The 13323-nt window shown below is 48.8% G+C and overlaps 22 non-coding genes across 22 annotated transcripts; all 22 read left to right on the forward strand.

Moving 5' to 3' along the window:
- Positions 1-2264: 2264 nt before the first annotated feature.
- Trnar-ucg (transfer RNA arginine (anticodon UCG)) lies at positions 2265-2337 on the forward strand. The gene has a single exon. It is a non-coding gene; the product is annotated as a tRNA-Arg (tRNA).
- Positions 2338-2776: 439 nt separating this feature from the next.
- On the forward strand, positions 2777-2849 carry Trnak-cuu (transfer RNA lysine (anticodon CUU)). The gene has a single exon. It is a non-coding gene; the product is annotated as a tRNA-Lys (tRNA).
- A 321-nt stretch (positions 2850-3170) lies between these two features.
- Trnat-agu (transfer RNA threonine (anticodon AGU)) lies at positions 3171-3242 on the forward strand. Its single transcript has one exon. It is a non-coding gene; the product is annotated as a tRNA-Thr (tRNA).
- Positions 3243-3778: 536 nt separating this feature from the next.
- Trnar-ucg (transfer RNA arginine (anticodon UCG)) lies at positions 3779-3851 on the forward strand. The gene has a single exon. It is a non-coding gene; the product is annotated as a tRNA-Arg (tRNA).
- A 439-nt stretch (positions 3852-4290) lies between these two features.
- Trnak-cuu (transfer RNA lysine (anticodon CUU)) lies at positions 4291-4363 on the forward strand. The gene has a single exon. It is a non-coding gene; the product is annotated as a tRNA-Lys (tRNA).
- A 321-nt stretch (positions 4364-4684) lies between these two features.
- Trnat-agu (transfer RNA threonine (anticodon AGU)) lies at positions 4685-4756 on the forward strand. Its single transcript has one exon. It is a non-coding gene; the product is annotated as a tRNA-Thr (tRNA).
- Positions 4757-5292: 536 nt separating this feature from the next.
- Trnar-ucg (transfer RNA arginine (anticodon UCG)) lies at positions 5293-5365 on the forward strand. The gene has a single exon. It is a non-coding gene; the product is annotated as a tRNA-Arg (tRNA).
- A 439-nt stretch (positions 5366-5804) lies between these two features.
- Positions 5805-5877, forward strand: Trnak-cuu (transfer RNA lysine (anticodon CUU)). The gene has a single exon. It is a non-coding gene; the product is annotated as a tRNA-Lys (tRNA).
- Positions 5878-6198: 321 nt separating this feature from the next.
- Trnat-agu (transfer RNA threonine (anticodon AGU)) lies at positions 6199-6270 on the forward strand. Its single transcript has one exon. It is a non-coding gene; the product is annotated as a tRNA-Thr (tRNA).
- Positions 6271-6806: 536 nt separating this feature from the next.
- On the forward strand, positions 6807-6879 carry Trnar-ucg (transfer RNA arginine (anticodon UCG)). Its single transcript has one exon. It is a non-coding gene; the product is annotated as a tRNA-Arg (tRNA).
- A 439-nt stretch (positions 6880-7318) lies between these two features.
- Trnak-cuu (transfer RNA lysine (anticodon CUU)) lies at positions 7319-7391 on the forward strand. Its single transcript has one exon. It is a non-coding gene; the product is annotated as a tRNA-Lys (tRNA).
- Positions 7392-7712: 321 nt separating this feature from the next.
- Positions 7713-7784, forward strand: Trnat-agu (transfer RNA threonine (anticodon AGU)). The gene has a single exon. It is a non-coding gene; the product is annotated as a tRNA-Thr (tRNA).
- Positions 7785-8320: 536 nt separating this feature from the next.
- On the forward strand, positions 8321-8393 carry Trnar-ucg (transfer RNA arginine (anticodon UCG)). Its single transcript has one exon. It is a non-coding gene; the product is annotated as a tRNA-Arg (tRNA).
- A 439-nt stretch (positions 8394-8832) lies between these two features.
- Positions 8833-8905, forward strand: Trnak-cuu (transfer RNA lysine (anticodon CUU)). The gene has a single exon. It is a non-coding gene; the product is annotated as a tRNA-Lys (tRNA).
- A 321-nt stretch (positions 8906-9226) lies between these two features.
- Trnat-agu (transfer RNA threonine (anticodon AGU)) lies at positions 9227-9298 on the forward strand. The gene has a single exon. It is a non-coding gene; the product is annotated as a tRNA-Thr (tRNA).
- Positions 9299-9834: 536 nt separating this feature from the next.
- On the forward strand, positions 9835-9907 carry Trnar-ucg (transfer RNA arginine (anticodon UCG)). Its single transcript has one exon. It is a non-coding gene; the product is annotated as a tRNA-Arg (tRNA).
- A 439-nt stretch (positions 9908-10346) lies between these two features.
- On the forward strand, positions 10347-10419 carry Trnak-cuu (transfer RNA lysine (anticodon CUU)). The gene has a single exon. It is a non-coding gene; the product is annotated as a tRNA-Lys (tRNA).
- A 321-nt stretch (positions 10420-10740) lies between these two features.
- Trnat-agu (transfer RNA threonine (anticodon AGU)) lies at positions 10741-10812 on the forward strand. The gene has a single exon. It is a non-coding gene; the product is annotated as a tRNA-Thr (tRNA).
- A 536-nt stretch (positions 10813-11348) lies between these two features.
- On the forward strand, positions 11349-11421 carry Trnar-ucg (transfer RNA arginine (anticodon UCG)). The gene has a single exon. It is a non-coding gene; the product is annotated as a tRNA-Arg (tRNA).
- A 439-nt stretch (positions 11422-11860) lies between these two features.
- Positions 11861-11933, forward strand: Trnak-cuu (transfer RNA lysine (anticodon CUU)). The gene has a single exon. It is a non-coding gene; the product is annotated as a tRNA-Lys (tRNA).
- Positions 11934-12254: 321 nt separating this feature from the next.
- Trnat-agu (transfer RNA threonine (anticodon AGU)) lies at positions 12255-12326 on the forward strand. The gene has a single exon. It is a non-coding gene; the product is annotated as a tRNA-Thr (tRNA).
- A 551-nt stretch (positions 12327-12877) lies between these two features.
- Positions 12878-12950, forward strand: Trnar-ucg (transfer RNA arginine (anticodon UCG)). The gene has a single exon. It is a non-coding gene; the product is annotated as a tRNA-Arg (tRNA).
- The last annotated feature ends 373 nt before the right edge of the window (positions 12951-13323 follow it).

Below are 13323 nucleotides of genomic sequence, written 5' to 3' on the forward strand. Positions count from 1 at the left end.
TGACGACCAACTCCTCAACCTTGTTCACCTTCTGTCCCTCCAGCTCAACTCCCGTCGCTCCGCCATTTTTGTTTCCCTTGACCTCCAAAATGCCTATGACCGTGTATGGCATCCCGGTCTCCTCTTTAAACTCCAAACCTACGCCCTGCCTATCAATTTTGTCCGTCTGGTCGCTTCCTTCCTCTCGCACCGTCCTTCCTATGTCACCCTCCACAACACCAACTCCCGTATCTTTTATCCCACGGCTGGCGTCCCCCAGGGTTCTGTCCTCTCCCCTCTCCTTTATCTCTTGTATACAGCTGATATGCCCAAGCCACCCCCACCAGTCCACCTTCTCCAGTATGCTGATGACACCGCCTTCCTGGCTCTCTATCCTACCCTTCAACGGTCTCAACGTACCCTCCAAACCCACCTTAACCAGTTCACCACTTGGTGTAACCAGTGGTTCCTCCGTCTCAACCCCTCCAAAACCCAGGCAATCATCATAGGCCGCACCACTCGCTCCTTCCGCCTCCATGATTTCTACCTCACCCTTTATGGTCGTCCTATCCAACTCACCCCCACCCTGAAATACCTTGGCCTCACCCTTGACCGCCACCTCACCTGGACCCCTCATCTCCTGACCATCCAGCAGAAAGCCCATTCCCGCCTCCGCCTTCTGAAACTCCTGTCTGGCCGGACATGGGGCTTGCATCCTTCTACCATCCTCCACACCTACAAATCCCTCATCCGTCCTATCCTCTGTTATGCCAGCGTTGCCTGGATCTCCGCCCCCACCCGCTTTTACAAGGCCCTCCAAATCCTTGAACGCCATGCGCTCCGCCTTGCCTTCCGTATCCGCCTTCCTTCCCCCACACGGCTCCTGTATGAACTGATCCCCTTCCCCCACCTCCTCCTGTTCCTCCAACATCTCCGCATCCTTTACATTGTTCGCAGGCTTGATCCCCCCCACCCTCTGGTTTCCTCCTTCCTCTCCACCCCCCGCCCGTTGCCGCGCCTCTATCGCTGTATCCCTCCCTCTCTCCACCTCCATACCCTCCATCTCCTTCATCAGGGCAATTTCCAACGCCTCCCCCTCCCGGATGACGAACTTCGCCGTGACATCTACCCTTCCTTCCAACTATAACCTGGCCTTGTCCCCCCCCCCTCCCCAGGGCCCCTTTCCCTCTTTCCTCCTTCTCCCAGAGCGGATTTTCCTCTGTCCACCCCTCCCCTGAGACCCTGCACCCCATACTTGCCTCTCTCCTTCCCACATCCCTTCCTCCCTGGCCCTCTTCCACGCGCCCCCCGGTCACCTCCCCCATCTGTTCCCCTCCCTCCCTTCTTCAGGTCTCCCTCATCTCCTAGCGCCTGGCAGATCCTCTGTGTTGCTCTTCATCAGTGTGCCACATCAGTGTTGTTTAGTGCTGTTTCTCGTGTGCGTCAAGAGGTGTGATTTTAATTGTGTCCTGCCTTGAGGTTCGCCGTCAGTGTTACATTATGTGCTATGCCTTACGTCGCTAACTTTATGCTCCAGTCATACTGTGCCTCGTGTTCTTTTAACCGTCGCAGTGTGTGGCTTTTTGTGTGTGCTACTTTTAAACAGTTTTTTATCTCCATTTTAGTCTCCCCGTTTTTTTTTTTTTTTTTTTTTTTTTTTTTTTTTTTTTTTTTTTTTTTTTTTTTTTTTTTTGCCTTCCATGATGTTCCCCTTTTTTATATCTATGTTCACCTTATTCTCTCCTTTGCTGTTTTTAACTGTCTTCTGTTGTTTTGTTCTATGTCTTTCGGCTGAAGAGCAGCGCCTATGCTGCTGCCAGCCCGCCCCGATGGGGAATTGAAATACAATAAAGGAAAAAAAAAAAAAAAAAAAAAAAAACTGCTGCTTTTGGGAGTCTCCGGAGAATGCCGACGTGAAATACTTAGTTCTTGTGATGTATTTTCTACCCCTGATACAGACCCTCGCGGCTGTCGTCGTCGTCGTCGTCGTCGTCGTCGGCGCCGCCGCCGCTTTGGTAATAGCGGCAACTCGCCATTGTATCTCATAGGGTGAGGTACCTTCTGCAACCGACTGAGATGGCACTAAGCGATTGAAGCTGATTTGCACGCTCTTGTTTGATGAGCGTCATAAGGGCTTGAATGTAACTTGCGATGGGACACAGCAAGAAGTAGCGTCGCATTTTTAGTACTGAAATTGGAGAATTGCGTCAAAGATGGTAAATTCATTCCGGGAAGTGCACAAATGGCGGTAATGAGGTGTGTTTGGGGAAGCGTATTGCGCCAGTGACCGTGTGGCCTAATGGATAAGGCGTCGGACTTCGGATCCGAAGATTGCAGGTTCGAATCCTGTCACGGTCGAGTTTTTCCAGTTCTGCAAAAGATGCATGCTGTTTTACTGTGTTGTTTGAGTACTACAAAACTAGTTGAAAGTTGCCGCTGTCCGCTTCCTGGCTGCAAACCGGCGTCTACCTGAAGCTCAAGCAAGACAAGGGTGATCTGTAGCGAAATTTTCGGCACAGAGCCGTTCAGGAGAGTTTTTGTTGGAACTACTGCGTCTGATTCAGGGCCCAAGAGCTACGCCACAGGCGTCTGCGCACAGTCGAGCATGTGTGTTGAATAATGGTGCTGATAGCCACGTATCATTTGAAGCAGATTTGATGCCTTTCGGAGACAATTTTTCATTGAATGGGATTGTAGCTCATTTGTGGCAGCAGGAGATAAGCTGTAGTCAAAAGGATCTTCCATAGATGGTCGCAGGTCCCATCAGTATTGTATGGCTCGTAAAGCATTGTGTGGAGCCCGGCTAGCTCAGTCGGTAGAGCATGAGACTCTTAATCTCAGGGTCGTGGGTTCGAGCCCCACGCTGGGCGGCGCAAAATTTTGTGTCTACGCGGATGCAACCTGCGCCCCTCTCGTGAGCCTTGCGTAACGAACGTAACGGGTTACGACGATGCCTAGCTTCGTATGAATATCAGAGGAATGGTATTTGAAGCTGAAAGTAACTCTGAAATGAAATAAATGTGTTGTTTTGGAATTTTAGGTGTACATCGATATCGTGTGAGATGTGTAGGAAAGCAGCAGCTGTGCTAACTAAATGCAAATAATGGTCGCTAATGCGGTGCGTTTCCAGCTGAAGATCTCCGATTCACTAGTCCATAAGAACAAAGTACCCGAAAAGCGCGCTAGGAGGCGCCTCCTTAGCTCAGTGGCAGAGCGCTGGTCTAGTAAACCAGAGGTCGTGAGTTCGATCCTCACAGGAGGCAAATGAATTTTGTAAAAGCCCCTCCCACCGTGGCCCTTTCGAAAAAAGCGGTCAAGGATAAAACAAATTATAAATGGGTGCGGTATTTAAGAAATGCTCTCGCAAATGAATAGTGCGAATGGTGCTATTAAAGTAGGCACCAGAAACTGCTGCTTTTGGGAGTCTCCGGAGAATGCCGACGTGAAATACTTAGTTCTTGTGATGTATTTTCTACCCCTGATACAGACCCTCGCGGCTGTCGTCGTCGTCGGCGCCGCCGCCGCTTTGGTAATAGCGGCAACTCGCCATTGTATCTCATAGGGTGAGGTACCTTCTGCAACCGACTGAGATGGCACTAAGCGATTGAAGCTGATTTGCACGCTCTTGTTTGATGAGCGTCATAAGGGCTTGAATGTAACTTGCGATGGGACACAGCAAGAAGTAGCGTCGCATTTTTAGTACTGAAATTGGAGAATTGCGTCAAAGATGGTAAATTCATTCCGGGAAGTGCACAAATGGCGGTAATGAGGTGTGTTTGGGGAAGCGTATTGCGCCAGTGACCGTGTGGCCTAATGGATAAGGCGTCGGACTTCGGATCCGAAGATTGCAGGTTCGAATCCTGTCACGGTCGAGTTTTTCCAGTTCTGCAAAAGATGCATGCTGTTTTACTGTGTTGTTTGAGTACTACAAAACTAGTTGAAAGTTGCCGCTGTCCGCTTCCTGGCTGCAAACCGGCGTCTACCTGAAGCTCAAGCAAGACAAGGGTGATCTGTAGCGAAATTTTCGGCACAGAGCCGTTCAGGAGAGTTTTTGTTGGAACTACTGCGTCTGATTCAGGGCCCAAGAGCTACGCCACAGGCGTCTGCGCACAGTCGAGCATGTGTGTTGAATAATGGTGCTGATAGCCACGTATCATTTGAAGCAGATTTGATGCCTTTCGGAGACAATTTTTCATTGAATGGGATTGTAGCTCATTTGTGGCAGCAGGAGATAAGCTGTAGTCAAAAGGATCTTCCATAGATGGTCGCAGGTCCCATCAGTATTGTATGGCTCGTAAAGCATTGTGTGGAGCCCGGCTAGCTCAGTCGGTAGAGCATGAGACTCTTAATCTCAGGGTCGTGGGTTCGAGCCCCACGCTGGGCGGCGCAAAATTTTGTGTCTACGCGGATGCAACCTGCGCCCCTCTCGTGAGCCTTGCGTAACGAACGTAACGGGTTACGACGATGCCTAGCTTCGTATGAATATCAGAGGAATGGTATTTGAAGCTGAAAGTAACTCTGAAATGAAATAAATGTGTTGTTTTGGAATTTTAGGTGTACATCGATATCGTGTGAGATGTGTAGGAAAGCAGCAGCTGTGCTAACTAAATGCAAATAATGGTCGCTAATGCGGTGCGTTTCCAGCTGAAGATCTCCGATTCACTAGTCCATAAGAACAAAGTACCCGAAAAGCGCGCTAGGAGGCGCCTCCTTAGCTCAGTGGCAGAGCGCTGGTCTAGTAAACCAGAGGTCGTGAGTTCGATCCTCACAGGAGGCAAATGAATTTTGTAAAAGCCCCTCCCACCGTGGCCCTTTCGAAAAAAGCGGTCAAGGATAAAACAAATTATAAATGGGTGCGGTATTTAAGAAATGCTCTCGCAAATGAATAGTGCGAATGGTGCTATTAAAGTAGGCACCAGAAACTGCTGCTTTTGGGAGTCTCCGGAGAATGCCGACGTGAAATACTTAGTTCTTGTGATGTATTTTCTACCCCTGATACAGACCCTCGCGGCTGTCGTCGTCGTCGGCGCCGCCGCCGCTTTGGTAATAGCGGCAACTCGCCATTGTATCTCATAGGGTGAGGTACCTTCTGCAACCGACTGAGATGGCACTAAGCGATTGAAGCTGATTTGCACGCTCTTGTTTGATGAGCGTCATAAGGGCTTGAATGTAACTTGCGATGGGACACAGCAAGAAGTAGCGTCGCATTTTTAGTACTGAAATTGGAGAATTGCGTCAAAGATGGTAAATTCATTCCGGGAAGTGCACAAATGGCGGTAATGAGGTGTGTTTGGGGAAGCGTATTGCGCCAGTGACCGTGTGGCCTAATGGATAAGGCGTCGGACTTCGGATCCGAAGATTGCAGGTTCGAATCCTGTCACGGTCGAGTTTTTCCAGTTCTGCAAAAGATGCATGCTGTTTTACTGTGTTGTTTGAGTACTACAAAACTAGTTGAAAGTTGCCGCTGTCCGCTTCCTGGCTGCAAACCGGCGTCTACCTGAAGCTCAAGCAAGACAAGGGTGATCTGTAGCGAAATTTTCGGCACAGAGCCGTTCAGGAGAGTTTTTGTTGGAACTACTGCGTCTGATTCAGGGCCCAAGAGCTACGCCACAGGCGTCTGCGCACAGTCGAGCATGTGTGTTGAATAATGGTGCTGATAGCCACGTATCATTTGAAGCAGATTTGATGCCTTTCGGAGACAATTTTTCATTGAATGGGATTGTAGCTCATTTGTGGCAGCAGGAGATAAGCTGTAGTCAAAAGGATCTTCCATAGATGGTCGCAGGTCCCATCAGTATTGTATGGCTCGTAAAGCATTGTGTGGAGCCCGGCTAGCTCAGTCGGTAGAGCATGAGACTCTTAATCTCAGGGTCGTGGGTTCGAGCCCCACGCTGGGCGGCGCAAAATTTTGTGTCTACGCGGATGCAACCTGCGCCCCTCTCGTGAGCCTTGCGTAACGAACGTAACGGGTTACGACGATGCCTAGCTTCGTATGAATATCAGAGGAATGGTATTTGAAGCTGAAAGTAACTCTGAAATGAAATAAATGTGTTGTTTTGGAATTTTAGGTGTACATCGATATCGTGTGAGATGTGTAGGAAAGCAGCAGCTGTGCTAACTAAATGCAAATAATGGTCGCTAATGCGGTGCGTTTCCAGCTGAAGATCTCCGATTCACTAGTCCATAAGAACAAAGTACCCGAAAAGCGCGCTAGGAGGCGCCTCCTTAGCTCAGTGGCAGAGCGCTGGTCTAGTAAACCAGAGGTCGTGAGTTCGATCCTCACAGGAGGCAAATGAATTTTGTAAAAGCCCCTCCCACCGTGGCCCTTTCGAAAAAAGCGGTCAAGGATAAAACAAATTATAAATGGGTGCGGTATTTAAGAAATGCTCTCGCAAATGAATAGTGCGAATGGTGCTATTAAAGTAGGCACCAGAAACTGCTGCTTTTGGGAGTCTCCGGAGAATGCCGACGTGAAATACTTAGTTCTTGTGATGTATTTTCTACCCCTGATACAGACCCTCGCGGCTGTCGTCGTCGTCGGCGCCGCCGCCGCTTTGGTAATAGCGGCAACTCGCCATTGTATCTCATAGGGTGAGGTACCTTCTGCAACCGACTGAGATGGCACTAAGCGATTGAAGCTGATTTGCACGCTCTTGTTTGATGAGCGTCATAAGGGCTTGAATGTAACTTGCGATGGGACACAGCAAGAAGTAGCGTCGCATTTTTAGTACTGAAATTGGAGAATTGCGTCAAAGATGGTAAATTCATTCCGGGAAGTGCACAAATGGCGGTAATGAGGTGTGTTTGGGGAAGCGTATTGCGCAAGTGACCGTGTGGCCTAATGGATAAGGCGTCGGACTTCGGATCCGAAGATTGCAGGTTCGAATCCTGTCACGGTCGAGTTTTTCCAGTTCTGCAAAAGATGCATGCTGTTTTACTGTGTTGTTTGAGTACTACAAAACTAGTTGAAAGTTGCCGCTGTCCGCTTCCTGGCTGCAAACCGGCGTCTACCTGAAGCTCAAGCAAGACAAGGGTGATCTGTAGCGAAATTTTCGGCACAGAGCCGTTCAGGAGAGTTTTTGTTGGAACTACTGCGTCTGATTCAGGGCCCAAGAGCTACGCCACAGGCGTCTGCGCACAGTCGAGCATGTGTGTTGAATAATGGTGCTGATAGCCACGTATCATTTGAAGCAGATTTGATGCCTTTCGGAGACAATTTTTCATTGAATGGGATTGTAGCTCATTTGTGGCAGCAGGAGATAAGCTGTAGTCAAAAGGATCTTCCATAGATGGTCGCAGGTCCCATCAGTATTGTATGGCTCGTAAAGCATTGTGTGGAGCCCGGCTAGCTCAGTCGGTAGAGCATGAGACTCTTAATCTCAGGGTCGTGGGTTCGAGCCCCACGCTGGGCGGCGCAAAATTTTGTGTCTACGCGGATGCAACCTGCGCCCCTCTCGTGAGCCTTGCGTAACGAACGTAACGGGTTACGACGATGCCTAGCTTCGTATGAATATCAGAGGAATGGTATTTGAAGCTGAAAGTAACTCTGAAATGAAATAAATGTGTTGTTTTGGAATTTTAGGTGTACATCGATATCGTGTGAGATGTGTAGGAAAGCAGCAGCTGTGCTAACTAAATGCAAATAATGGTCGCTAATGCGGTGCGTTTCCAGCTGAAGATCTCCGATTCACTAGTCCATAAGAACAAAGTACCCGAAAAGCGCGCTAGGAGGCGCCTCCTTAGCTCAGTGGCAGAGCGCTGGTCTAGTAAACCAGAGGTCGTGAGTTCGATCCTCACAGGAGGCAAATGAATTTTGTAAAAGCCCCTCCCACCGTGGCCCTTTCGAAAAAAGCGGTCAAGGATAAAACAAATTATAAATGGGTGCGGTATTTAAGAAATGCTCTCGCAAATGAATAGTGCGAATGGTGCTATTAAAGTAGGCACCAGAAACTGCTGCTTTTGGGAGTCTCCGGAGAATGCCGACGTGAAATACTTAGTTCTTGTGATGTATTTTCTACCCCTGATACAGACCCTCGCGGCTGTCGTCGTCGTCGGCGCCGCCGCCGCTTTGGTAATAGCGGCAACTCGCCATTGTATCTCATAGGGTGAGGTACCTTCTGCAACCGACTGAGATGGCACTAAGCGATTGAAGCTGATTTGCACGCTCTTGTTTGATGAGCGTCATAAGGGCTTGAATGTAACTTGCGATGGGACACAGCAAGAAGTAGCGTCGCATTTTTAGTACTGAAATTGGAGAATTGCGTCAAAGATGGTAAATTCATTCCGGGAAGTGCACAAATGGCGGTAATGAGGTGTGTTTGGGGAAGCGTATTGCGCCAGTGACCGTGTGGCCTAATGGATAAGGCGTCGGACTTCGGATCCGAAGATTGCAGGTTCGAATCCTGTCACGGTCGAGTTTTTCCAGTTCTGCAAAAGATGCATGCTGTTTTACTGTGTTGTTTGAGTACTACAAAACTAGTTGAAAGTTGCCGCTGTCCGCTTCCTGGCTGCAAACCGGCGTCTACCTGAAGCTCAAGCAAGACAAGGGTGATCTGTAGCGAAATTTTCGGCACAGAGCCGTTCAGGAGAGTTTTTGTTGGAACTACTGCGTCTGATTCAGGGCCCAAGAGCTACGCCACAGGCGTCTGCGCACAGTCGAGCATGTGTGTTGAATAATGGTGCTGATAGCCACGTATCATTTGAAGCAGATTTGATGCCTTTCGGAGACAATTTTTCATTGAATGGGATTGTAGCTCATTTGTGGCAGCAGGAGATAAGCTGTAGTCAAAAGGATCTTCCATAGATGGTCGCAGGTCCCATCAGTATTGTATGGCTCGTAAAGCATTGTGTGGAGCCCGGCTAGCTCAGTCGGTAGAGCATGAGACTCTTAATCTCAGGGTCGTGGGTTCGAGCCCCACGCTGGGCGGCGCAAAATTTTGTGTCTACGCGGATGCAACCTGCGCCCCTCTCGTGAGCCTTGCGTAACGAACGTAACGGGTTACGACGATGCCTAGCTTCGTATGAATATCAGAGGAATGGTATTTGAAGCTGAAAGTAACTCTGAAATGAAATAAATGTGTTGTTTTGGAATTTTAGGTGTACATCGATATCGTGTGAGATGTGTAGGAAAGCAGCAGCTGTGCTAACTAAATGCAAATAATGGTCGCTAATGCGGTGCGTTTCCAGCTGAAGATCTCCGATTCACTAGTCCATAAGAACAAAGTACCCGAAAAGCGCGCTAGGAGGCGCCTCCTTAGCTCAGTGGCAGAGCGCTGGTCTAGTAAACCAGAGGTCGTGAGTTCGATCCTCACAGGAGGCAAATGAATTTTGTAAAAGCCCCTCCCACCGTGGCCCTTTCGAAAAAAGCGGTCAAGGATAAAACAAATTATAAATGGGTGCGGTATTTAAGAAATGCTCTCGCAAATGAATAGTGCGAATGGTGCTATTAAAGTAGGCACCAGAAACTGCTGCTTTTGGGAGTCTCCGGAGAATGCCGACGTGAAATACTTAGTTCTTGTGATGTATTTTCTACCCCTGATACAGACCCTCGCGGCTGTCGTCGTCGTCGGCGCCGCCGCCGCTTTGGTAATAGCGGCAACTCGCCATTGTATCTCATAGGGTGAGGTACCTTCTGCAACCGACTGAGATGGCACTAAGCGATTGAAGCTGATTTGCACGCTCTTGTTTGATGAGCGTCATAAGGGCTTGAATGTAACTTGCGATGGGACACAGCAAGAAGTAGCGTCGCATTTTTAGTACTGAAATTGGAGAATTGCGTCAAAGATGGTAAATTCATTCCGGGAAGTGCACAAATGGCGGTAATGAGGTGTGTTTGGGGAAGCGTATTGCGCCAGTGACCGTGTGGCCTAATGGATAAGGCGTCGGACTTCGGATCCGAAGATTGCAGGTTCGAATCCTGTCACGGTCGAGTTTTTCCAGTTCTGCAAAAGATGCATGCTGTTTTACTGTGTTGTTTGAGTACTACAAAACTAGTTGAAAGTTGCCGCTGTCCGCTTCCTGGCTGCAAACCGGCGTCTACCTGAAGCTCAAGCAAGACAAGGGTGATCTGTAGCGAAATTTTCGGCACAGAGCCGTTCAGGAGAGTTTTTGTTGGAACTACTGCGTCTGATTCAGGGCCCAAGAGCTACGCCACAGGCGTCTGCGCACAGTCGAGCATGTGTGTTGAATAATGGTGCTGATAGCCACGTATCATTTGAAGCAGATTTGATGCCTTTCGGAGACAATTTTTCATTGAATGGGATTGTAGCTCATTTGTGGCAGCAGGAGATAAGCTGTAGTCAAAAGGATCTTCCATAGATGGTCGCAGGTCCCATCAGTATTGTATGGCTCGTAAAGCATTGTGTGGAGCCCGGCTAGCTCAGTCGGTAGAGCATGAGACTCTTAATCTCAGGGTCGTGGGTTCGAGCCCCACGCTGGGCGGCGCAAAATTTTGTGTCTACGCGGATGCAACCTGCGCCCCTCTCGTGAGCCTTGCGTAACGAACGTAACGGGTTACGACGATGCCTAGCTTCGTATGAATATCAGAGGAATGGTATTTGAAGCTGAAAGTAACTCTGAAATGAAATAAATGTGTTGTTTTGGAATTTTAGGTGTACATCGATATCGTGTGAGATGTGTAGGAAAGCAGCAGCTGTGCTAACTAAATGCAAATAATGGTCGCTAATGCGGTGCGTTTCCAGCTGAAGATCTCCGATTCACTAGTCCATAAGAACAAAGTACCCGAAAAGCGCGCTAGGAGGCGCCTCCTTAGCTCAGTGGCAGAGTGCTGGTCTAGTAAACCAGAGGTCGTGAGTTCGATCCTCACAGGAGGCAAATGAATTTTGTAAAAGCCCCTCCCACCGTGGCCCTTTCGAAAAAAGCGGTCAAGGATAAAACAAATTATAAATGGGTGCGGTATTTAAGAAATGCTCTCGCAAATGAATAGTGCGAATGGTGCTATTAAAGTAGGCACCAGAAACTGCTGCTTTTGGGAGTCTCCGGAGAATGCCGACGTGAAATACTTAGTTCTTGTGATGTATTTTCTACCCCTGATACAGACCCTCGCGGCTGTCGTCGTCGTCGGCGCCGCCGCCGCTTTGGTAATAGCGGCAACTCGCCATTGTATCTCATAGGGTGAGGTACCTTCTGCAACCGACTGAGATGGCACTAAGCGATTGAAGCTGATTTGCACGCTCTTGTTTGATGAGCGTCATAAGGGCTTGAATGTAACTTGCGATGGGACACAGCAAGAAGTAGCGTCGCATTTTTAGTACTGAAATTGGAGAATTGCGTCAAAGATGGTAAATTCATTCCGGGAAGTGCACAAATGGCGGTAATGAGGTGTGTTTGGGGAAGCGTATTGCGCCAGTGACCGTGTGGCCTAATGGATAAGGCGTCGGACTTCGGATCCGAAGATTGCAGGTTCGAATCCTGTCACGGTCGAGTTTTTCCAGTTCTGCAAAAGATGCATGCTGTTTTACTGTGTTGTTTGAGTACTACAAAACTAGTTGAAAGTTGCTGCTGTCCGCTTCCTGGCTGCAAACCGGCGTCTACCTGAAGCTCAAGCAAGACAAGGGTGATCTGTAGCGAAATTTTCGGCACAGAGCCGTTCAGGAGAGTTTTTGTTGGAACTACTGCGTCTGATTCAGGGCCCAAGAGCTACGCCACAGGCGTCTGCGCACAGTCGAGCATGTGTGTTGAATAATGGTGCTGATAGCCACGTATCATTTGAAGCAGATTTGATGCCTTTCGGAGACAATTTTTCATTGAATGGGATTGTAGCTCATTTGTGGCAGCAGGAGATAAGCTGTAGTCAAAAGGATCTTCCATAGATGGTCGCAGGTCCCATCAGTATTGTATGGCTCGTAAAGCATTGTGTGGAGCCCGGCTAGCTCAGTCGGTAGAGCATGAGACTCTTAATCTCAGGGTCGTGGGTTCGAGCCCCACGCTGGGCGGCGCAAAATTTTGTGTCTACGCGGATGCAACCTGCGCCCCTCTCGTGAGCCTTGCGTAACGAACGTAACGGGTTACGACGATGCCTAGCTTCGTATGAATATCAGAGGAATGGTATTTGAAGCTGAAAGTAACTCTGAAATGAAATAAATGTGTTGTTTTGGAATTTTAGGTGTACATCGATATCGTGTGAGATGTGTAGGAAAGCAGCAGCTGTGCTAACTAAATGCAAATAATGGTCGCTAATGCGGTGCGTTTCCAGCTGAAGATCTCCGATTCACTAGTCCATAAGAACAAAGTACCCGAAAAGCGCGCTAGGAGGCGCCTCCTTAGCTCAGTGGCAGAGCGCTGGTCTAGTAAACCAGAGGTCGTGAGTTCGATCCTCACAGGAGGCAAATGAATTTTGTAAAAGCCCCTCCCACCGTGGCCCTTTCGAAAAAAGCGGTCAAGGATAAAACAAATTATAAATGGGTGCGGTATTTAAGAAATGCTCTCGCAAATGAATAGTGCGAATGGTGCTATTAAAGTAGGCACCAGAAACTGCTGCTTTTGGGAGTCTCCGGAGAATGCCGACGTGAAATACTTAGTTCTTGTGATGTATTTTCTACCCCTGATACAGACCCTCGCGGCTGTCGTCGTCGTCGTCGTCGTCGTCGTCGGCGCCGCCGCCGCTTTGGTAATAGCGGCAACTCGCCATTGTATCTCATAGGGTGAGGTACCTTCTGCAACCGACTGAGATGGCACTAAGCGATTGAAGCTGATTTGCACGCTCTTGTTTGATGAGCGTCATAAGGGCTTGAATGTAACTTGCGATGGGACACAGCAAGAAGTAGCGTCGCATTTTTAGTACTGAAATTGGAGAATTGCGTCAAAGATGGTAAATTCATTCCGGGAAGTGCACAAATGGCGGTAATGAGGTGTGTTTGGGGAAGCGTATTGCGCCAGTGACCGTGTGGCCTAATGGATAAGGCGTCGGACTTCGGATCCGAAGATTGCAGGTTCGAATCCTGTCACGGTCGAGTTTTTCCAGTTCTGCAAAAGATGCATGCTGTTTTACTGTGTTGTTTGAGTACTACAAAACTAGTTGAAAGTTGCCGCTGTCCGCTTCCTGGCTGCAAACCGGCGTCTACCTGAAGCTCAAGCAAGACAAGGGTGATCTGTAGCGAAATTTTCGGCACAGAGCCGTTCAGGAGAGTTTTTGTTGGAACTACTGCGTCTGATTCAGGGCCCAAGAGCTACGCCACAGGCGTCTGCGCACAGTCGAGCATGTGTGTTGAATAATGGTGCTGATAGCCACGTATCATTTGAAGCAGATTTGATGCCTTTCGGAGACAATTTTTCATTGAATGGGATTGTAGCTCATTTGTGGCAGCAGGAGATAAGCTGTAGTCA

This window comes from Schistocerca nitens, chromosome 8 (assembly GCF_023898315.1).
Source record: "Schistocerca nitens isolate TAMUIC-IGC-003100 chromosome 8, iqSchNite1.1, whole genome shotgun sequence".
Taxonomy (NCBI): Eukaryota; Metazoa; Arthropoda; class Insecta; order Orthoptera; family Acrididae; genus Schistocerca; species Schistocerca nitens.